Source organism: Xenopus tropicalis, chromosome 6, assembly GCF_000004195.4.
Source record: "Xenopus tropicalis strain Nigerian chromosome 6, UCB_Xtro_10.0, whole genome shotgun sequence".
NCBI classification, from domain to species: Eukaryota; Metazoa; Chordata; class Amphibia; order Anura; family Pipidae; genus Xenopus; species Xenopus tropicalis.
In genome coordinates this window covers 70,480,796-70,505,568 of record NC_030682.2, presented here as the reverse complement: position 1 = coordinate 70,505,568, position 24,773 = coordinate 70,480,796, and the positions used below count along the sequence as shown (strand labels likewise).

The window sequence follows — 24,773 nt, the reverse complement described above, 5'->3', positions numbered from 1 at the left end:
TAGGGAAGGCAGAGTATGGCACACACAGGCAGGGTAGGGAAGGCAGAGTATTGCAGGTTTTTGCTGTACTACCACCATTAATATGGCTATGGTCATGCGATAACATGGTTGTGGTTTCAAGTGGGTGTGGTTTTAAAAGGGGGAGTGGTCAAAACTAGCTTCCATTATCGGCCCTCCACCACGGAGGCCGGAAAAAATCGGCCCTCAGTATTGCTGGGTGGTATGACCAAAAATTTATATCACGGTATTTTTCAAAATGATATCGGTATCACGGTATTTGACGGTATTTTTTTTTCCCCATGCATGATTAGGTGACCACCCCAAACACCCCCCCCCGCCACCCCAAACACCCCCCCATCCGCACCCCCCCCGCCACCCCAAACACCCCCCCATCCGCACCCCCCCCCCACTTCACATAAATATAAATTACTGGCCAGGCAGCCGCAGGCACCCCCATAAAATATGCAGGCCAGGCACCCCCGACAGCGCACATTGGTGTTCAGTGAGTGGAACTCAACTTACCTGGTTCCTCAAGCTCCAGCGATGTGTCCGACTCCGAGTGATGCGTCCTAGCGATGGCGCTTTTGTAGAGTGTGTGCGCTGACATCAGGTGCGCGCTGACGTCACGCGCGCAACCCGGAAATACTAAGAAAAATTGCCAGGAGGCGCGCTCACCGGTATGCCGGTATGTTAAAAATTTATATCATTTTTTTTTAAAAAAACGGTGTTCGGTTTATACCGCCCAGCACTAGCCCTCAGTGCCACAGAAGTTGGACAGCGCTGTTTTAGTGGTTAAAATAGTTTTTTAACACTAAACATTTAACATAGTGTCAGGTACTTTACCTAGGGAGAAAATCTCTTTTAGAAATACCACTTGGACTCAGGACTTATACTAGCTTTAATACACTGGCGGAGAACACAAATGTATAATACAAGTTGTACATAAGTCTCCCAAAACACACATACCCCATTTATAACCCATTGTGTGTATTTCTAACATTCCTCCCCCATTGAATCTTTATTACAGATTTCTGTTATATGTTTGTTATGTTATAAATAGAATTCACTTGCAATATGTTAGAATGTCGTTTTTTCGTGTGTGATGTGAGTGACTGCTTATTGGTTGCTTCCTGAACTACAGTTTCCTGCTGGGTGTTTCCCTGCTCCTGTGAGAGTATACAGTGAGGAACATAAGTATTTGAACACCCTGCGATTTTGCAAGTTCTCCTACTTAGAAATCATGGAGGGGTCTGAAATTCACTTTGTAGGTGCATTCCCACTGTGAGAGACAGCATTTAAAAAAAATTCAGGAAATCACATTGTATGATTTTTAAAGAATTTAATTGTACTGCACTGCTGCACATAAGTATGTGAACACCTGGCAATCAGCAAGAAGTCTGGCTCTCAAAGACCTGTTACTCTGCCTTTAAATAGTCCACCTCTAATTTCTGGTGCCAAAACCTGGGAAGAAGAAGGCAGAAAGAATTGATTTACTAAAGCGTAAACATGGTGCAGTCAGAAGTTTCAGTACAAAAATGCTGCAAAGGATAGAAGAGGAGCTAGGAAAGTCTCAGACAGACATATTGCAGGAGAGTTCAGAGCAGCTTTCCCTCAGAGAGGCAACATCATATGATTATATCATCTCCCAAGCCAGATCAGCATCATCACACAGTAAAGCTTCTAAAGTTGTTTATTGAGGAATTTTCTGGAGAGAGCAGTCAGTGGCAGGAATTCTGGAGCCAGTTCGAAACAGCAATTAACAAAAATACCAGCCTGTCTGAAATAGACAAATTTAACTATTTAAAATCATACTTGTGTGGTGCTACTGCGACTGCCATTGCTGGGCTGCCTCTATCCAATGAAAATTACACTGTGCCAATAGATATACTGCAAAACAGATTTGGTCCTCTGATCTGACAGCTCTGCATCATTTTATGATCAGTGAGAGATACAAGTGCACAATTTACAATGCATGGGAGTTGTATCTGACAGTTATGGAGGCCTGCTACGCCCAATATTACTGAAGCTGATTCCTGAGGATATAGTTCTTGAAATAAGTCACCAGCAGGAGCATCAGGAATGTGCCAGTGTTTCTGAGAGCAAAACGTGTGTGTTACACCTATGCAGATCAGGAAAACCAGCACTGTTGTGCAATCAAGAAAATTGCCATCAGAAATAAAGTGCACACTATGAACATAAACCCCCTGCAAACTGTATATTTTGTGATTAGTCAGAGCACAAGACTGAGGACTATTATAAGCTTGCCCCAGAAGGATGCAAAGAAAGAAAAGGATTATGTTGAGACCTAAGCATATTGCAAAGTACTGCAGGATGAAGTGGGTCTTATGTACAACATGTAAAAAGAGGCATCACAATTCAGTGTGTGACCAAAGAACCAAAAGGGGCTTCATGAAACCCACAGCGGATACTGTAATTTCCTCAGTATCTACAGATAACAAATATATGACTACCTTGATGACCCGATTGACCACATTTCGCAAACAACTTTATTGTGGTGAAAAGGAGGTTTGATCGCTTGATGAGAAGGCTTTCCACAGATTTCCCCCTCCATTAAAGTTACAACAGTGTAATCCAGAAGCACCTCCACGAGGGCATTGTTGAGGATGTTAGCATTAGTGAAACCCCAACCACCTTAAACAATAAGGTTGAGTATTACTTACTTTATCATACAGTGATAAGAGAAGAAAAGGCAACAACCAAGGTGAGAATTGTGTTGGATGCTTCTTCTCATGATAAAGTGATGAAGGGCAAGTATCACTTAACAATTGCCTACTGAAAGGACCAAATCTTAATCCTGACCTTCTCAAAATCCTGATTAATTTCAGACCACAAAATTGCCTTGATGGCAGATATTACAAAGGTTTTCTTACAAAAACCAGTGAATGCCAGTGAATCTGCTTATGGAGCTGTTGCTTACTTACAGTATATCAAGGAAGGTATTGGTTGTACTTGCTTTGTTGCTTCAGCCACAAGTTGCACCTTTCAAGAAAGTCACTCTGCCAAGGGTTGAGTTGCTTGGAGCATTAGTGGGTGAAAGATTAATGAAGTATATACTAGATTGCCAGAGTATCCAGTCTATCCAATCCTCATTTATGGACAGACTCTATGGTTGCATTGCACTGGATCTAAAGTCCCACAACCCTGTGGAAACCATTTATTGCAAATAGAGTAGCAGAGATAAAATCACTCACAGAACCTACAGCATGGTCACACTCTGCTGGCAGGGATAATCTTGCAGATTTTCTTACAAGAAGTCAGGGTACAAATGACTTAATTAACAATCCCCTTTGGTGGCATGGGCCAGACTGGTTACAAGGGAGCTTCATAACAACTTCAAAATAAAAGACTTAAATCCATTTATTGACAAAGATGTCTCTTGTGTGTAAGCAGAAGGTTACACAAAGCATATTTGACTGAAATACAGGATGTTCTAAACTCTAAGCTGTTAACCTTTACTCATAGTGATGCTCAGGGTCCCCAGCCAATAACACCAGGACATTTCCTTACTGGGCAGAGACTTACAGCATTGCCGCAATCTAAGGTTCCTACAGTGTCTCACAACTGTTCAACTCAAGAAACTTTGTCAAGTTGGTGGAAATACCATCAAGTGATTGTGACAAAAATCTGGAACAGGTGGCGAAAGGAATATTTGTTGGATTTGATCAGCTCACTACACCAAGGCAAGAGGAGGCGCAACTTTATTTAAGGTTGGAGAATTGGTGTTGGTTAAACAAAACAAGATACCCAGACAAATGTGGCAGACTGGAATATTTAAAACTGTTTTTCCACGAAAATACAATTGAATCTGCTCATATTTCTTGAGATTACCAGCAGGGACTGTGCTAATGTGACCAATACAATTACTGTACCCTCTGGAGATCTAAAATGATGAACTTCTAAAGAGAGTTCATGTGGTTAGAGGTTGTTTTTTATACAGTATATATATGTTTGTTATATATTACATACTGCAGTTCCTTGAATCCACTTGCAATGTGTTAGAATGTTATTTCCTATGTGTGATATAAGTGATTGCTTATTGGTTCTAAGTTGCTTCCTGAACTACAGTTTCCTGATGGGTGTTTCCCTGCTCCTGTGAGAGTATATATGATCTTTCTCTCTCTGAAGCTGCATGATCCAGCTTTAAACAGTTATTGCATTGCATCTCTTCAAATAAAAGTTATTAGCAACAAAGTATTGTGTGGAACTACACCACTCTGTGACAGAATCTAATACCAAGGAACTCTGGTAGATCACCTGACCCTCAAATGTTGGAGTGTTGCACTGCATAGTTAACATCCTCCAAGGCCCCTCATATGCTGACCAATCAATGTTCAGTGTTTTTTTTTATATCAGTGTAACACCTATTTGGCTATAAAATGGCCAACCCAGGCTAGTAGCGTGCTGTAGAGCATGTGTTACATGCGACCTTAATGCACAGGAGTGGGCCTCCGCTACGTGGGAGGTAGGCAATGGAGCTGAGGGGTTGTTGAACTACAACTAGCTGAAGTAGTGTGGTGCAATAGAGATAAATGGACGCCAGAGGATTCTTATGAATGAACTGGATATTACTTTATTTGTCCAAGACAAAGGTAATCAGGGTTATCAATACTCACTTAATAGATGGTACACAGTATGCAGTTATACAATTGATGTAAAGATGGATAAATAGCAGAAGTATGATGCTCCCCTGTGTATCCCTTCTCATCAAGAGGATTGGGCAGGTAGAACAACAACAGAGTGATAGGTAGGAAAGCTCACCGGCATAGTCCCATGCTCTTTTGGAGGTTAGGGCAAGGCATATTTGCTAACCTATTTCCCTAGCACTTCTGTGTCCCTAATCTAAGGCCAGTAATGCCTGTTAGGAAGACTACTCCTTTGCTATTATCCTGGATGGAGCAAAAGGCTGCTCTTTCTGTATAATTCTGTCTGAACTCACCACTTCTAGAGGGTGCTATGAAATATGCTGCTATACTGTCTTTTCCTCATTCACGGGGCCCTGTCCCCGACTTAATTTGGATGGATAGTGGCTTACTGGGCCGGATCTGAACCCAGGCTCGATGGAGCTCTGCTTCAGGTAGCAGATCAGCAGCCAAAGAGGAAAACACTTCCTTGTGCAAGACACTATATAGTCTGCCAAGGGGAGTGGTTAAATGAGCTAAACCTGTAAGGGATAGCTTTAGAAACTGTAACCTGAGTATAGAGGGGTCTGCCCTATAACAGTACAGATAAGGAAAAGTAGGGAAGTAAAGCCATAGGGAGCTTAACCCTATGGGTCCCTACATCAGTTTATTTTCTGTGATGCAAATTTTGGAACATTCAAGATTCACATGATTTTTTGTAATAATTGTGGCCTGGACATTGTGTGATAAGATGAAATGTGGGGTGTTCAGATAACATGGGGGTGATAATTATTAAGTTGCAAAAAAAATGCAAAACAAATGCTTTTAACACTTCTAATTTTAAACAAACTTTAAATAAACTAAGCTAAGTTAGGCCTAAAAGGTCTCTGGTAAGCTTTTCAAGTTTTTAACCAGAACTTTAACCAGAATGAAACTTATTAATAAAACATTTCCTCACAGTAATAAAGTATTAGATTCCAGTTTCAATTGTAAAGTATTAAGGCTGGATAGTTCAAAGCAGTTAAACATATTTTGCTGTATTTACACAGGTATCAAATTTCATTAAAACCCCAGAGTTCAATCAAAGTGTCAAGTAAAAGTGAAATTGATTCAGTCAAGGTCTTTTAATATTTATCCTATTTAACATCTTTTGTACCACATATAATTATGTTATTCCACTTCAACAATAAAACAGTTTAATGTACCAAAATGAATCATGCTTTTTAAATTTTACACTTTAGCAGTATTTTTGGTGGTATATTTTATTTTTTTTCACTTGCTTTTTTGCACTCAACATAATTCATATTTATGGTAGCACTTTATGCTTTTGATTACAGTATATTTTTAGGTACAATGAGTGCCTGAAATAGCAAATGTTGAAATGCACTTTACTGTTTGGTCTGTAAACTATTTCGATATAGCTCTCCCCTGCACAACCAGTTTTGTCTTTCTGGTGATAGTTTTGGTATTATCTATTCAGATTTAGGAACACATTTATTAATGACTCTCAGGAAATCCTTTTCTGTTTTTTACATTTTTCAGTAAATGTTCACTTACTTACTGTGCTTGTATTATTATTAAAATGTAATTTTATAAATTGGCCAGGAACAAGATGATATAATTACAAGTCTAATTCAAATGAAATGTTAAAAATGTTACAGTTTAAACTGGCAAAAGCTATTAAGTTGGTTTTGTGCTATTAATCTTCAAGAGGTAACGCATAGAAATTTAAATGGGTTTTAAATGTGAAACTAAGATTGATTTTTCTTTTGTTTCTTAAGACAGGGGATTTCAGAACATTTCAGCAGTTTTGAAAATGCATAAAACCATAACACATACTTAGGTATTTTACCTAGGTAGAACCTGTCTTGCCTGTTCATGGGAGCATTTCTCTCTGAGGGAGAAAGGAACTGGCATACATATAGGTGATGTAATGGTTTTCCAAAAGAAATAAACTCAATCATGGGACTGAATTATTTACTAGTAAACCTTTAATTGATGTTGCATTTGCACTTTCATTTAAAGGAACAACAATGGTATATATTCAGAGCAAGGAGCTATAAAGTACTATTTCTAAGCACAACAGTTTTTTATTGATTGCATTTATTTTTGCATGATTGCAACTTTTATTGCATTATATATAATAAAAAAAATAATAATATGCAACTTAAAACCTTAGTAATTAGTAAAACCAAATGAATCCTAGATTTACCTGAGAACATAAACAGCATATGAGTTGGTCCAGTTCAATTATTTTAAGACCCAGTGAAACCAGCACATTTGACCGATTCTAGGTCTACTCTGCTAATGCCTATGTAACATAACATTATAAAAAAGTAACTTAGGGGAGCATGTCCAACCACTGCCCTGGACGGCAGCTTGACTCTCCGTGAGAAGAGAACCCTCAGGCCACCTAATATAACAACCTCCACCATGGGCAAACATTCAAAAAATAAACCAAACAAAGACAAACAACCTCCAGAAAAGCAATCCAAAGTTGGAAAAGAACTAGCACCGATATTTTGGTAAGGTACGCAAGACTATAGCAGATCCAAAATGCACCTGCTCCCTAGCCCGCTCTGGAACTGAGTGACCTACAACCTCCTGATACCTCTGATGCAGAAAGTGATGTAGACAAAGATTGGCAGGATTACCTAAAATCCCTCCCCACAAAATATGACATAAAAGGACTCAATATCAGTAATGGCATCCAGAACAGATATGCTAAAGACAAATCCTTTTAAATAAAAGAAACACTGCTAAAAACTGTACTAGCACAAGAGACAGAGATAGAGGAGATGCACAGAAACATAGACGACATAGAAAACTGGGGCAGACACAATGTTGTGTCCTCACCACGTGTTACCCTGAGGTAGTGTGTAGCTTGACATACAGCTAAACCTTCCCACACTCCAATAAAGAGACCAAGGGGTGAAATCTGTAGAAATTTACTGGGTGATTGTGGAAAATAATAGGTGAAACTGTAACACAAATGAAATAAAGCACAATGAGTATATGGGAAATATACTTGTTATGCCTCCAGCACTGTTTTACTGTTTCATTGCACCACCTTGTGGTTTCTTAAGGTATATGTTGTGATTGCTTAAAAAAATGTCCTTTTCAGCCTACCATACTTTACCATGTGACCATGGGTAATACAGGAAAAGGTTCATTACAGCTGCCATCTTAGCAGTGTTAACAGTGCAATACCAATCCTGCATAAATCCTACCCCATCCAGCCCTGTGGAAGCATCGTTGGTAGGTATCATCCATCCCTAGCCCTTAGGTTATTAATACAAGCATATATTTTCATGTTTATGCCTTAGTTCTGGTTTAAAACTGTTTATGTGCAGTTACCTCAGGGCACATCTGTTCTTGCCCAGGCATCTAGGCCTTACCCCCACTCAGATGCCTCTCATCTCTTATGTGTTTGTACATATATAAACCATAATGTTTTGTTTACTGTATTTATTATGCTGTATAGTAAATGCCGCCATATTTCTCTTTCCCCAGTTTCACACCTTCCCCTTTATTAATAAACTGAAGCCTACCAACCAGTCTCAGTGACTTGATGAAGGGAGGAGTTTACCTGTATGTCGAACTACACACTGCCCCAGGGTAATACGTAGGGAGGACAGAACAATACTAACACAAAAACAACTGCAACATACACATCAATTCTGGATCAGATTATATGCCACAGTGTCTGTGAGGAGCTGGCAGCTTTTTAATGGTGGCTCAGTCCAGGTTTTATGACCATAATGCTTACCAGCGATGCTACCATGGAGGAGAAGATGGATGGTGTGTGCTTCTTCCACAGCATGGGCTACAAAATGGAGTCTTTACTCCCACAATGCATTGTAAAACATCACATGTCAGGAAGTATGGTTATTCCATAGGGTCATAGGTTACAGAAAATGAATACCTGCATTTGCAGCAAACAGTCAGCAGAGGGAGTTCACTGCTAATGAGCAACAATAAACAGCAAAATGATGGAAGCTATGCTGGAGACATGACACACAGAATAAGAGGAGTCCAAGCATCTGTCGCAAGAGAAGAAATCAATACAGTATTACAACAAATTTTTACCAGTATTCTTAACAAAGACACGCAGGGAAAAATTAAGTTGGACCGAGCGCATAGGATCCCTAAGCCCAAAGGAGCACCTGCTGGTGCCCCAAGGGACATCCTTTATTGCGTACATGATTTTAAGACATAAGAGGAAATCTTTATCAAAGCCAGATCTGTGTCTAAGTTATTCTTTGAATACCAAAATATCTGTTTGTTCCAAGATTTGTCACGGCTAACCCTAATCAGAAGAAAACAATTAAAACCAGTTACAGACATACTGCGAGGGAAAAATCTACAATACAGGTGGCAATACCTATTCGCTTTGCTAGTCACAAAAGAGGGCCAATGATATGCTTTGAGAAGCCCTAAAGACACCAAAGACTTTTTCAGTGCACTGCAACTCAAAGAAATCCCACTTCCCGGATGGGACACCTACTCAATAGTACTTGCTGACATGGACTTAAATCTAGAGCAACAATGGACATAACAACTGCTTCCCAAAAGACATGTCACCTAAGAGAATGAAAGACTGAACTTTTAATCCTTCGAATCTAACATTTTACCCAGTGTGGAAACAGAGGTAAAAATATTGCCCATGCTACATTCCAACTCTTAAGTGGCCCAGGGGCCTCATGGATGTACAGAAGCTCGCTACCCATTAAACACCAGCCACTATATGTTCATGCAGACCTATTGCCTATTGTTTTTGCAATCTATAACAATAAACTAACACGTACCTCCAATTTGTTCTAGAGCCACCCTTACCCCCTCTGGGTCCAAAACCACTTTTGGTTCTTGGTGTACTTAATCACTCCATGAAAATTAGCTACGCAACAAAAAAAAGTTGTGCATGTCAAAAAAAATTGTTTAGTGTGTAAAAAAATGAAGTGTGCATTAAAAAAATTACACGTCTAAAAAACTTTTTTTCGCTATTTCGCAAATCTTTTCAACGCTTTGCGAAAACGGGATAGATTCGCTATATATAAGTACTTAGAATGTTTATCATGAAAAATGTATCTTGCAAATTCTCATTTAATGTAAACGGTATTAATGAACTATGTAAAAGAGCACAGATCTTCTGTGAGTATCTGGTTCAAAAAGCCCAAAATGCTTTGATTCAAGAAACACACAAGAAAATAATAACCTACTGATTCATACCAGGGTTGTTGAGTAACAACCCTAACAAAAACTTTCTAGGGGTTATGATATGTATACATAAACATATTCCTTTATCTGTACTGCTACCTAGGCTCTATTTATTTACTTAATGCAGACCAATAGGGATGAGTGAATCTGTCCAGCTTCGCTCCAATTCAAAATTCACGAACTGTAAAAAAATTGCAAAACGGTGAAAAATTCATGAACCATGGCTGTTGTGCAACTTTTTTTGATGCGCAGCAAATTGTTTTCACAGCAAAGAAGAAATCTGCCAATGCTGATACACAGAAATATGCCACAATTCCATGCCTGCCTAAAAATTATGCTCATCACTACAGCCCAACTTAACCTCCTAAAAGACATTGAATCCAAAGTAAAAGACTTTGTGGAAGGTCTGTTATGGGAAGTGACCTAAATCTTACTTTAAATCCATTACAAGACTCCTCCACATCTAAGTCAGCAGTTTTATACAGAATACTCAAAAAAGTGAAAGAGGATTTACAGAACCTAAGACTGGTAGACATGTGGAGAAGCCTTAACCCCAAAACCAGAGACTATGCAAAGGCATATCAGAGTTATGCCAGACTAGATTATATTTTCATGTCTCGATTGGGTACACATGATTAAAGCAATAGACATAGTCTCAATCTTGCTGTCAGACCATGCCCCAACCACATTACAATTTGGGGTATCTAACACATTAAAACCTAAATACATTTGGAAACTGAATGAACACATCTTATTAAACAAAAATAATGTGCAAATTATTTTTTTAAAGAAAACGACTCACCTGAAATAAGTCCAGTAATACTGTGGGAAACTCAGAAATGCATGCTTTGAGGATTTCTGATAGCCTTGTGCAGTAAAATAAAAAAGAAAGAAATAAAGACATAAATAAATTAATTAAAGACATAAGGGAATTAGAAAAAAATATATATGCAGTCCTAAACTATACAAAATAAACTACCTCCCTCTAATCGAAGACATACAGAAATCATTACATATATGGGACAAATTACAGCTATCTTGGTTTGACAGATTACAAATGATAAAAATGATGGTCATGCCTAAATTACTATATACAATGCAAATGTTACCCCTATGGGTACCCAAACCTTTCTTCTGCAGAATTAAACCAACAATTACCCAATACTTATGGAATAATAAAAAAATCTAGAATGAAATACAACATTTTAATTAAGCAGAAAAATCAAGGTGGATAAACACTACCTAATACATTCATACAAGAATGGCACCTAGGGGAAAAGCAAAACAAGTTATTGTTTAATAAAGGGTTTTCCATATACATGTATGGGATCTCTTATCTGGAAACCCATTATCCAGAAAGTTCCGAATTATGGATAGGCCATCTCCCATAGACTCCATTATAAGCAAATAATACTAATTTAAATGATTTTTAGCAGACTTAAGTTATGGAGTTCCAAATCACGGAAAGATCCCTTATCTGGAAAACCCCAGGTCCCGAGCATTCTGGATAACAGGTCCCATACCTGTCCCATTACAGAACTGAACAGGGAAAAAACACAAACATACCAAAAGATATACTGCAACGCCCCTTTGTGGGAGCATCTCTAAAGCTCTGGTTTCACAATTACACAACTTGGAGTTTGCCAGTATACCTTTCCCCATAACCCCTCTAATTCAAAACCCTGTCTTTCCCCCATCCCACGAAAAAAAGGCCATTTTCGCAATGGGCAAGATGATAGACAAATATATCTATGTTTGTTCATAAAAGTAAAATGCTATCATTGAGCACTATTATGGGGGTATGGGGAAAAAATCCTTGTGATACTTGGTGTTATAGCCAGCTACACCATTATATTAATCAACTTCCACTAGGTAAAAACCTGAGAGAACTAACTTGATGGGAGAGACTTACAGAGAAAGGTGACAAAGTGAATAAACCACTCTCCATGATTTATAAATTATTGATCTCTAAATCCTTGACAGAGCATACACTTACCCCATCATACCTGGCATTCAATCAATGCATAAAAGCCTTCAGAACCCAGGAGGCACATTACAGACTTAACTAAATAACTAGCTGGTATTATACCCCAATGAGGCTACATAAAATATTCCCACAAATAGATAAAATGTGTTGGAGATGTGATTCAGAAGAGGGGACCCTAATGCACATATGGTTTTAACATAATAGATAAGATCACACCATTTCATAAGAAGCCTGATATCCCAGTGCTGATTGCGCTCCATTTTGAGAAGACTAGAGGCCAAGCTGTAACTAAAAAACTAGTACCCAAGAAGTGGAAATCACCAGACCCACCAAAATTTGAATAAATAGCTGCCATGACCAAAATAAATAGCAATTTTTTTCCAGAAAATCTGGTTACCATGGATCACCTACCTAGAAACCTCCTAAATCACCATCTCACTTGTCGAATGAGAAAAATATCAAGGTCTACCAACAGCTCATGTTATTGTTTCTATGTTTTTTCCATGTTATTATGTTGGGTTGAAAACCCCAACATACTGTTCTTCGACTTTGGCTTATTCTTCCGCTTCTTCCGCTTCTTCTTCTTCTTAGCGCCCCTCATTTTCTAAATGCTACTCCTCCTACAGTTTTAGGGGTACAACACCCAAACTCCCCACACTTCTTTGCCCTATAGCGGAGCAGGTTGCTTGTGCTTTTCTAAGTGATCCAGCCCCCCGTCTTTTTGTGGCACCGCTCCAAACACCCCAATTTTCCCATTGACTTTGACAGGTAAGCTTTTCAAACTGCTGCCACACTTACAGCTTTGAAGCTACACCCCCCAAACTTGAATAACATAATAATGGGGTCACCCCAAATGAAACAGCAACATTTGTTGGATGACCCAAAGTGGGAGGGGCCAACAACAGCCAATCAAATTTCACCAGTTGACTTTAATGGGGAAATTGAAACTGCTGCCAATCTTACAGCTTTGAGGCTGCACTCCCCAAACTTGAATCACATAGTCATGGGGTCAGCCTGAATGAAAATATGATGATTTCTGGATGCCCAAAAGTGGGCGGAGTTGTGAACAGCCAATCAGATTTTATTGATTTCATCCAACCTGCTGCCATTCTCACAGTAATAACACCAGGGTCCCCAAACTTTTTACACTTGGTCACTAGGGGACTGCAGTTATAAATTTGAAAAGTGGGCGGAGTCACCAACAGCCAATCACATTTCACCTATTGATTTTTATTGGTTTGATGCCAGAGTTCCCAAACTTTGCACAGTCAGTCACTGGGTGACTACGCATTCAAGTTTTTTTTTTTTTTTTTAAAAACCCTGCAAAGTGGGAGGGGCCAACAACAGCCAATCAAATTTTACCCATTGAATTTTATGGGACAATTTAAACTGATTCCAATCTTACAGCTTTGAGACTACACTCCCCAAACTTGAATCACACAGTCATGGGGTCAGCCTGAATGAAAATATGATGATTGTTGGATGCCCAAAAGTGGGCGGAGCTGTGAACAGCCAATCAGATTTTACCTATTGACTTGGTGGAAATCCAACCTGCTGCCATTCTCTCAGTAGTAACACTGGGGTCCCCAAACTTTGCAGGGTTAGGCACCAGGTAACTGTGGTTCAAGGTAAGAAAAAGTGGGTGGAGCCACCAACAGCCAATCAGAGTTTACCTATTGACTTTCAATGGGGAAATTCAATCTGCTGCCATTCTCACAGAATTAACACCAGGGTCCCCAAACTTTTCACAGTTGGTCACTAGGGGACTGCAGTTTTAGTTTTGAAAAGTGGGTGAACAGATTTCACCTATTGATTTTTATTGGTTTGTTGCCAGGGTTCCCAAACTTTGCATAGTCAGTCACTGGGTGACTACACATTTAAGGTTTTTTGTATTTTTGTAAGTGGGTGGAGCCACCAACAGCCAATCAGATTTTACCTATTGACTTTACATGGGGAAATTCAACCTGCTGCCATTCTCAGAGTATTAACACCAGGGTCCCCAAACTTTTCACAGTTGGTCACTAGAGGACTGCAGTTTTAGTTTTGAAAAAGTGGGCAGGGTCACCAACAGCCAATCAGATTTCACCTATTGAATTTCATTGGTTTGATGCCAGGGTTCCCAAACTTTACACAGTCAGTCAATAGGTGACTTTGTACTCAAGGTTATAAAAAGTGGGCGGGCCACCAAAAGCCAATCACATTTTTTTCATTGTTTTCAGTGGGGAAATTTTAACTGCTGCCATTCTCACAAGTCAGGGTCCCCAAACTTTGCACAGTTTGTCACTGGGTGACTATGTTCCAAGTTTAGAAAAGTGGGCGGGGCCAACAACAACCAATCAGATTTCACCTATAGTTTAAATTTAAACTGCTGCCATTCTTTAAATATTAATACTAAGGTCTCCAAACTTTGCAGAGCTAGTCACCTGGTAACTGCGGTTCAGAGTGGGTGGAGCCACCAACAGCCAATCAGATCAGATTTTAACTATTGATTTTCAATGGGGAAATTCAAACTGCTGCCATTCTCACAGTATTAACACCAGGGTCACTAGGGGACTGCATTTTTAGGTTTTAAAAAGTGGATGGAGCCACCAACAGCCAATCAGACTTCACCTATTGAATGTTTTTTGTTTAAATTTAAAATTCTGCTTTTCTCACACTATTTATGTCAGGGTTCCCAAACTTTGCACAGTCAGTGACTGGATGACTACATATTCAGGGTTAGAACAAGTGGGAGGAGCCACCAACAGCAAATCCATTTCCACCCATTAGATTTCATTGGTTTATATTTAAACTGTTGCCATTATTTAAATATTAATTCCAGGGTTGTTAAAGTTTCCAGAGTTAGTCACTGGGTATTTGCCGTTTCAAGTTAGAAAAAAGTGGGCGGGGCCAATAAACAGCCAATAACATTTCACCTATTTACTATGGTAATGGTACAATGGGGAAGTGTAAAATGCTGTCAGTCTCACAATTTTTATGCCTGAGTCCCCAAAATTTGCAAAGTTGGTCACTGGGGTACTGCAGTTCAAAAATAGGAAAAGTGGGTTGGGCCACTAACTAATTTTATTGGTTTAAATTTAAAATGCTGCCATTCTCACACTATTTATGCCAGGGTGCCCACTGTTTGTCACTGGGTGACTTCAACTCAAGGTTAGAAAAAGTGGGCAAACCCAACAATCACAATTCACCTATTGACTTTTATTGATTTAAATTTAAACTGCTGCCGTTCTTTAAATATTAATCCTAGGGTCCCTAAACTTTGCAGAGTTAGTCACTGGGTAACTGCAGTTCCAGGTTAGAAAAAGGGTGGAGCCACCAACCGCCAATCACTGTTGTCACTCGTTGACTTTTGGTGGGGAAATTTAAATTGCTGCCATTCAGACACTATTAAAACCAGGGTCCCTAAACTTTGCACAGTGGTTTTTACTATATAACTGTGGTCCAAGGTCAGAGAAAGTGGGCAGAACCCATTCAGTGACATCATGTTTTTCAACCCAACATGAAGTTTGTTCTCAAACTTCCCTTTCTAGTTAGTTATTTGTTACTCTAATTACTAACCTACCAACTGGGTTACATGTGCTTATATGCTAAATATGCAAATGTTATAGAAACAAAATCTATGCAGCAGAATGACATTCCACAATATTTGCAATCCCCCTTCCCTTCTTGCTTTCTGTACCCCTCCCCCCAAAAAAACCTCTCAGAAAAATAAAAAATAAAGAATAAAAGTAACTAGGGTTGAAAAAAAGACATTTTACCGATTTCAACCTTTCATGTTTATATCAAACTGTTAGCTGATGAACTATTTCCAACTAACTTTATCATAAAAATCAACCAAATTTGTCTAACATGGCATATTCTTTACAAAGCCATGCTGATGTTACCTATAATGTCGTTCTTAAGAACACAATTAGGGATGAGCGAATTTTTTCGACAGGCATGGATTTGCAGCGAATTTCAGCATTTCGCCATTGGCAAATTGTTTCGCGAAACTTCAGTTGAAAATTTGCCATGGAAAAATTTGTCATGCAGAATTTTTTTGTTGCGCATCAAATCGGGCACGGTCGAGTCAAAAAAGGGCATGGTCACGTAAAAAAAAGTGTGGGCGACAAAAAACGATGCGAGCGACAGAAAAAAACATGCGACAAATGAGTTTCGCAAATTTTTCACCGTTGTATGAATTTTCTTGCCATTTCGCAAATTTTATGGCGAAACAGGACAGATTCGCACATCACTAAAACTTGCCCACCAAAGATGTATAATAATTGCTAGGCCAAGATTGTAATCCTTTTTAAATATTGGAATCAGCTTTTCTGCAATCCATAGCCATACCAGATAAAAGCAAGAGAAAAGCAGTGGCTTGAATTTAACTAAGCTTTCTAACTACATGAGGGTGTGTTCCAATTGGCTCTGGTGCCTTCTTCACATTATTTTGAGTAAACATTTCTGTAATTTAACAACACCAGGCAAGGTCCCTTGGCACCAAAAAATCATTTATGGCTCTTTAATCTTTCAGTTATAGTGTACCCTAAGTTGGGAACAGTGTAAATAATGAGGTAGAAACAGATCAATTGCAATCAATGTAACAATCATGAACTATGAACCTACCAAGAAGACCTTGCCAGTGACAACTAAAAACTAAAAGTGCAACTTTGATCTGTTTTTTTCTTTGTTCATGATAAAGGACAAAATCAAACAAGAAATTTTGTTTAAAGAAAACAAAAATAGAAAATAATTTTGTTTCCACAACATACAGGTGGCTTAAACAAAATAATCCCATACATAATATTTTGATATTATTTTAGTATTTAAAACCTGCAGAATTATTTTTTTTTAAAACCTAAGAATTTTGTCTGCTGCTTTTTATTTAGTCCTTTGCTAAGAAACCTCTGCAGTTCATTCCCTACAGAGGATGTGTTAATGCATCATAACTTGCAATTTAGTAGAAAGTAGATCTTGTGGCCTCTATTCCAGTAGCCAATCTTGCATTTTCTTTCCTTTTAGTTTGTCTAATGTTGCTTATTACTTTTGGCTCTTAATTCTACCAAGCTACAAACTGATGTCAAATGGTATGCACCATATGTTGTAGACAATACAAAACCTCAATAAAAGAGGTCTGATGGCACTAAATTTGCTTTAATCTGAATCCTTCTGTTCTTACACTGCAAACGAAGCTCCTGCATTTTTCGTGGTCATATATATAATGACCTAATATATTAGTAAAAATAATAATACAGAGCAAAAAATATTTTTTTTATCAAATTTTATGGCTTTTGTACAGTGCCGCTACTGACTGAACAGAAAAAGGAAGGAACACAGCAGAATAAGACTGACAGCAACTGTGTTCCAGAATTTGTTGTTGCACAGTAGCTCAGATTTTACAGTGAACAGAAATTTTTAGAGCTGCACTCTTATGAATAAAAGCACCAGGGTTATTGAGCCTCAGCGACCAATCAGGTGTTTTCTTTTTATACAGGTGTCAAGTAAATAGTACCTCCTGATTGGTTGTTGTTGGTAATTAAAAGTGGTGTAAACTATGCACTGCTTACAACATCACCCCTTATGTTCCAAAAAGCAGCTGTTTTCAAGTACAGCCTAATTATAAATTATACTGAACCTGAACAGGGACTGTTTTAAAGGAATGACAGTAGTTTTTTAAATTCTGGAACTAAACTTTTTTAGGAATAATTTTTGTATTCCCAGGATCTTCTGAAGGAACTTTTATATTGTTTTGTTTAGTGGCAACTTTGACTTTTTTTGACACGACTAACCCTTCATTATTTGCTGATTTCTATAGCCCTGCAGGTAAATCAAAAAATCAAAAGGCTAGTTGAATCAGAGAGGACATGTTCTCTGAATAATGCTTGCTGGATAATATATCAAGTAGCCTATTATTATAGTATTCTTTAATACCATATGACATACAAGATGGCCATGTACAAACTAAATTGTTTGTCTGCTACTATACAGTATATTCTTTCTGTTACTGATATACAATATATATATATATAGAGAGAGAGAGAGAGAGAGAAAGAGAGAGAGAGAGAGAGAGAGAGAGGGTGGGGAGAGGGAAAGAGGAAAGAGAGGAAGAGAGAGTTAGTCTAGTTTCACTTCTAAGCTTCTAAAACACCCTTTGTTGCCTTCATACTTTTGTGTGTCCAGAATACAAACCAGATATTTCCAAAATGTTAAACATTACACAGACAAGTGAACAAAATATAATTTATTCACTTTGTACCTCATTTATCTCCATGGAGGATGGTTTACTTTTATGAGTATGAAAATCATACATTGTCTATCTTTACATCCCCTATCTGTATCTAATCCCCTCTAATGTACTTGTACAGAGTAATCATGTCCCCTCCCAAGCACCTTTTTTTTTTTTAGCCTCAACCTTGACAGCCTAAACTCATAGTTTAAATTTTCCAACCCCTTTACCAGTTTAGTTTCACGTCTCTAAACTCTCTCCAGCTCATTACTCTCCTTCTTAAGGACTTGACCCCTAAACAGCACTACATAGTCAAGGTAAGGCCTTACCAGGGAGGCAAAATTATGTTTTCATCCCTTGACTCAATGCTATTTTCTTATGACAGTACTTTATTTGCTTTAGTAGCCACTGAATGACTGGAATTAGACAACTTGTTATCTAAGAAAATCCCCAGATCCTTTTAATTTAAGGATCCCCCCAAAACACTACCATTTATGTGTATAACTTGCATTTATGTTATTTCTACCAAAGTACATAACTTTGCACTTTTCAACATTTAACCTCATTTTCCAGTTTTCTGTCCAGTTTTATAATTTTGTTAAATCGCTCCGCAAAGTGGCAGCATCCTGTATGGAACTTATAGTTTTGCACAATTTAGTAGCATCAGCAAAACTAGAAACAGTTCTTTGTATGCCCACCTCCAGATCATTAATTAACAAGTCAAAAAGCAGAGGACTAAGGACTGACCCCCTGCAGTACCCGACTAACAACACTGGCTCAATTAGAAAATGTTCCATTTATCATCACTCTTTGTAATCTATTCCGCAGCCAGGTCTCTATGAAAGTTCAGGTATGGGGCCCTTTATCCATAATGCGCGGGACCTAGGGTTGCCTGGATAAGGGGTCTTTCCGTAATTTGGCTCTCCTACCTTAAATCTACTAAAAAATTATTTAAACAGTAATTAAAAAGCATTATTTTGGCTCCAATAAGGATTAATTATATCTTAGTTGGGATCAAGTACAAGGGACAGTTTTATTATTACAGAGAAAAAGGAAATCATGTTGAATTATTTGCTAATGGAGTCTATGGAGATGGCCTTTCCGTAATTCTGAACTTTCTGGATAATGGGTTTCCGGATAAGGAGTTTCCGGATACAAATATTATGTTCAGGCCAATATTTCTCAATTTTATCATTAACTTTCTGTGCTGCACTGTATCAAATACTTTCACAAAGTCTAAGTTTATTTGTTTTTTAAAGCAGCTATATATGTTTAGAAATAATAAAGATAAACTAGACATGACGAACCTGTACTAAGTAAAACCTGCCAGGGGATACTGCAAGTCATGCATAAATAGGAAGTTAGCAAAAGCACCTGCAAATGCAGTTGGATAGCATTCCCTTGAAGTATTACTAGTATGATTTGCATGTATAAATATCCTGATTAGTCACAGCCCCACAACACAGAAAACAGAAAAGCACAAAAATTATTATGTTAGTCATATGAAACTGTTCTAATAAGAATGCAAATTGTCTATGCATAATTGCAATTGCACCAGGGAATCGAACAAAGCACTAGATAAATGCATAATTCAGAGGACAGAAGTTATAGAACAACTGGCTTTAAACTAAAGTTAAAGGTAGAATACTCAAAAGATACTCAAAGAAATGCTGTTTTGTGTGGTCAGTTCATGTAATAAAGTCCTAGCAGATAGAATAGGGAGTCATTAATAGTTGAAACACTAACCTAAAATATGAGGAAGATAAGGGATTACTTCTTCACTGTTTTCATTTAATAAAAAGTTAATTTCAGTTTTCAACAATTGCAACAATGTGCGCAGCAAAGTGGGTTGCTCAGTGGTCAGAATTTGTGACTTGCAGCACTAAGGCCCAAAGTTTAATTCTGGTTGGGGAACTGTAAACTTATTTACAACTACACTAAGGGGCACATTCATCAAATCACGAGTTTGAATCCCGAAATGGGTAAAATTCGGATTGGATACAATAATTTCTAATGATCACAAAATCGGAATAGTTACGATAATATCATATTGGCGCTCCAAAAGTCACAAAATGTTCGTACCGAACGATTGTAAACAGCGGGGAAACCTTTCCGACTTTGATCCTTCTGTGCATGATTTTGGAAGCCTCCCATGGGAATCAATGGCACTCTGCAGCTCCAAACTGGCCCAAGAAAAGTCATGAAAACGAAGCTTGAATAAATCTTTCGCACGCGGCGCGACAGTACGATTTTGTCGCACAAATTATGTCGCAAAATACGAAAAAGTCACGCAAGGTACGAAATTGTCGCAGAAATAAGCTCAGTAAGAAAAACTAAATGTGCCCCTTAGTGTGGTTGTGTGAGTTTACTGTAGTCAGTTTCATGACAAATCCTATTCATTAAAGGTTCTTTTGTCAAAAGCACTTTAGCATAGATGAGCTTTATCCTACACCTATTGCCGCAGAGGAACCCAGGATCTACAACCAACTGCAAAGGTGGCAGAAGCTCCATGGTTGCCAAGAGGCATGCATCAGTAGATGCAACACATTTACATCTAAAGAATTGGGCTCAGACATCACTTTGAGTGTTGGAAGTGACAAAATCCAAACATTGAAGTGAAGGGACCAACATAATATACATAGTATATTCAATATAAAATTGATGGCACATGGCTTATAAGTAAATACAGTAAATCTGATTCCCCTGCCCCCCCAGCACACAAAACCAGAGCATTAGGCATAAGAATGAATTAAATATTAACTGGGTAGCATTAACTTCCATCAGATGAAACCTTACTTTCTGCTAATATTTTGATCATGATTGATGATGTCCCCTAAACTTAGCTTTTCAGCACCATCCCTGAACAAATTGAGCATGCGCAGTGTTATTGACAATTACAATCAATAACATAAGATAAGGAGCTGTTATAAATAAGAAAGAAGGGCTGAAAAACTCTGGGCTGTTATAGAAGGTTCAAAGTAAAATATACAGATAATGAGATGCCTTATATGGAAACCCATTTTTCTGAAAGCTCAAAATAATGGGAGGACCATCTCCCATAAAGTCTACTTTAAGCAAATAATTGTCATTTTAAAAATGACTTCCTCTTTTCACCTTGATTTTTGTGAGGAGTGCCTGACGGTGGTCATTTCTTAACCGGTGCCGCATCCAAAATTGTGGCACCCATGCCCGCCACATGGGACACAGTGGCAGTGCCGTGACATTAGTGTGCATGCACGTGACATTGTTGCTTTGTGCCTGGCGTGAACATTTTTTTTGCGCTAAGTACCTGGGTTCAATGCCTGGGTAGAGGGCTTTAATTGTTAAGCTCCTGGGTACTTCCCAAATTTATTTGGACTGGTTTTCTGGTATTTGACTTTGCTGCCTGATTTTGACTATCCTGTTTGTTGCCTGAATCGACCTGTGTCTGTATTTTGACTCTGAGGCTTCCTCCTTGGTCCTGACTCCAAACTAATTAGGAACTGAGCAGGACCTTGCAGTATATTTAGGCCATGGACTCATCTGAGGAAGCTCAGACAAGCTGGAGAATACGTTATGTAACATAGCATCTTGCATGCTATGCAACAGGCTCATTTTGGGCAAGTTCTGGAGGCCTTACACTCCTCCTGCTACTGCTCCTGTACAAGGAACCTTGTATTCCTCCACCACAATGCTACAGTAGGAACCCTCAGGCTTGCAGGGGTTTGTGAACCAGTGCCTAACCCAGTTTTATCTCCAACCCTCGCATTATGCATCTGAGAGCCCAGGTAAGGTATGTCATTTCTGTGCTGGAAGGCAAAGCACTGGATTGCATGAATCACCTCTGGAAGAAGAATTTTCCTCTAATTAATGATGCTAAAGTCTTCCAGGAGACAGCCAGTTTGCTATTGACTTTCAAACACAAGCTGCAGAAACCGCCTAGAAAAATGTCTGACAAATTAAAATATGATGTATTTTTCAGAGTTCTCCCTAAGTAGCTAGAGGATCTGATCGCCCTCACCATCAAAGTTGACACCAGCCTTAGGGAACACCAAGTGGATAAGGGCCGTGGTAAAAAATTCCAACTGATTCTGGCTCCAAGATTTCAGACACCCCTTTTTCAAAACCCTGCTCCCCAGGCCCCTTCCACTTCCACCGACGAACCCATGCAGGTTGGGAGGGCACCTCTTTCTGAACAAGAAAAGCTTCAGAGACATACTGCAGGCATGTGCTTGTACTATGGTGGCAAGGCACATTTTTCCAATAACTGTTTGCTGAAGTAGGGAAATGCCAAAGCCAAGATAAGATTAGGGAGTCTTGTCTGGGCAGCAAATAAGGACTTCTGCAAGAAGTCAGTTGAAACTCTTCCTCCTCATTGCCCATATGATTACTCCATTGATCTTGTTCCAGCAGCTATGCCCCCTATAGGCTGTACCTATACTTTTTCTCCAGCTAAGACCCAAGCTATGAAGGAGTACATTGACCACAACCTTCAAAGTACCTTAAAACGGCTTTCTACCTCTCCTGCCGGGGCTGGATTCTTCTTTGTAGAGAAGAAAGAGGTCTTCGTCCATGGATCAATTACAGGGGCCTCAATAAGGTAACTATTAAGAATCATTATCCCCTACATTTCTGAGCTGTTTGACAAACTGAAAGGGGCTAGGGTATTCACCAAATTAGATCTCCGTGGGGCCTACAACTTGATCCAGATACATGAGGGGAAAAAGTGGAAGATCACCTTTAACACCCATTGGGAGTTTTCCTGGTATCCTGGTGGGCCAGTCCAACACTGCTTCCAAGGCTTTTCAGTAGGAAATATTATAGGATGTATACTGCCAATATGAAACATTAGACAGCTTTTACATTTAATGTATTTCTTATTTTCATTAAGAATAGCTAACATCTGTTGTGTCTGATACAAGCAAAGTGCCAGCTATTTAATGACTATATATTTTTTTCCACAACTTCTCATTAAACTTTTGTGGTTGTTGTTTGTGTTAAGAGAATCTGTAGAAAAATGCCCCATTTGGTTAACTTAAGCATGCTTAATAGTCCCCTTACCTTGCTGCAGATATTTATGTCACTGTCAAGCTCTTTCTAATCTGCAAGCAGCTCTGTATGAAGCTGACTTAAAACGTTGCCTCTGATCTGAACGCTGTGATGTTTTGTTCTAACTGACCTGTTTGGAGAAAATATTATAGTTACCTGAATGCTAGTAAATGCTAGAAAAATAAAATTCCCGAAGTATTGGCTGTTGTGCAGGATAATTCCATTGCCATAAATGATATTATATGGTATATAGTTTAATAAAGTATGTTTTTAGAATTTTTCTATAATAACTCCTTTATACAACATTATTATTTTGTAACACTTATTAAAAGAGTGCTCTAATAGATGGATGGCCTTTCACATCTGACAGCTTTGGAGGAAAAGGCCACAACTGGATCAATAGCATTGTTAATTTACAATTACAGTTGTGTGCATTGATGCACAAGGAAATATTTGGTCAAGGTCAAAAAGAACATGTGAGCTGGAGCAATCAGAATTGGACAATTGCTTCTCTGAGAACATTATCTGAATATCCTAAATATAAATTTTATTTGTATATAAAATAGTTTAAAATACAGTTTGAAAGAACAATTGATATTTTAGCAAAGCACAGCTAAAATTGTTTATGTCTTAACAATAACCAGCTGTATAATCTTTTGCAAAGCTCACAAACAGATCACAAAATCAGGTTGAAAATATTTCTAAAGCTTTTGTCTGCCCCCTCTTGCCTGTAATCTATGCCTGCAGAAGCAGCCTTTTTGTCGTTTTCAATCAGAAAATCTTAGTGTACTTCAAATTCCTTTTTCAATATTTTTTTCCTATATCTCTGAAAGAAATTATAGTTACAGTGCTGTGTGCAGAATAAGTAAATAAAAAGCATCAGGATAGACGTTTAAAGGACTGTGTGGGCTGCGTGTCCTTCAGATGTCCTTTATATAAATGGAAAAAATACTTAACCTGACAAATATTAAAAAGGAAAGACATAAGGATACAATTGCTTTTTTCTTAATACATATGTGCAGAATACCAAACCCTGATCTAATAACATATCATAAATTAGTACTTACATTAGTAAATGAGCCTCATCTATGACCACATCTAGGACATCATTTGATAAGCAATTAGTTGCAGATTTCCCTATAGATTCAATAGAGTATTTATAAAACAAAATATGAATCTGGTCCATAGCTGATAGCTTGAGCAAATATGTATTCTAATGTAGTACTGGAACATTCTTGAAACAGGCAATACAAATAGAAAGTAATAATGAATTACTTATTACATTTGTGGAGTAATGGATTAGACTTGTGTTTTTATCTATGAATAAATAAAGATTTATGAACAACATGGCAATAGCAACTTGTTATTGATGTGGAAAGGAAGGCTAAACTAAGAGCAGAATCTGCAATAAATTCAAATTTACCTTGTACTTTGTAGGCATATGAGGTATATTTAAAATATTCAGTGCTCCTCCAAGTACACTGGCTAAATTATCCATTTAGAGTACTCTGTGCATCAGAAGTGGTGTGTCCCCATGGAGTTACATCAGAACACTATAAACACTACTTTAAATCTGCAGGAAAATCTTAGGGTGAAAGAGATCTTTGCTAAGTGAAGGAATGCTGGGGGAGCAGTTACACTAAGGTGTGGATCTATTGCATACAAATTTGGACATGCTCCCTATGTTTTGAAT

At 38.3% G+C, this 24,773-nt stretch overlaps 1 protein-coding gene and 1 long non-coding RNA gene across 13 annotated transcripts in view; one reads left to right on the top strand and one right to left on the bottom strand.

The window, feature by feature from the left end:
- Positions 1-24,773, top strand: part of ctnnd2 (catenin delta 2) — a 494,372-nt gene that overhangs the window by 197,950 nt on the left and 271,649 nt on the right. The window lies entirely within an intron of this gene.
- On the bottom strand, positions 1,378-23,217 carry LOC116411491. The gene is made up of 3 exons (XR_004223134.1): positions 23,093-23,217; positions 10,660-10,723; positions 1,378-1,461 (listed from the first exon to the last, which is right to left on the bottom strand). It is a non-coding gene; the product is annotated as an uncharacterized LOC116411491 (long non-coding RNA).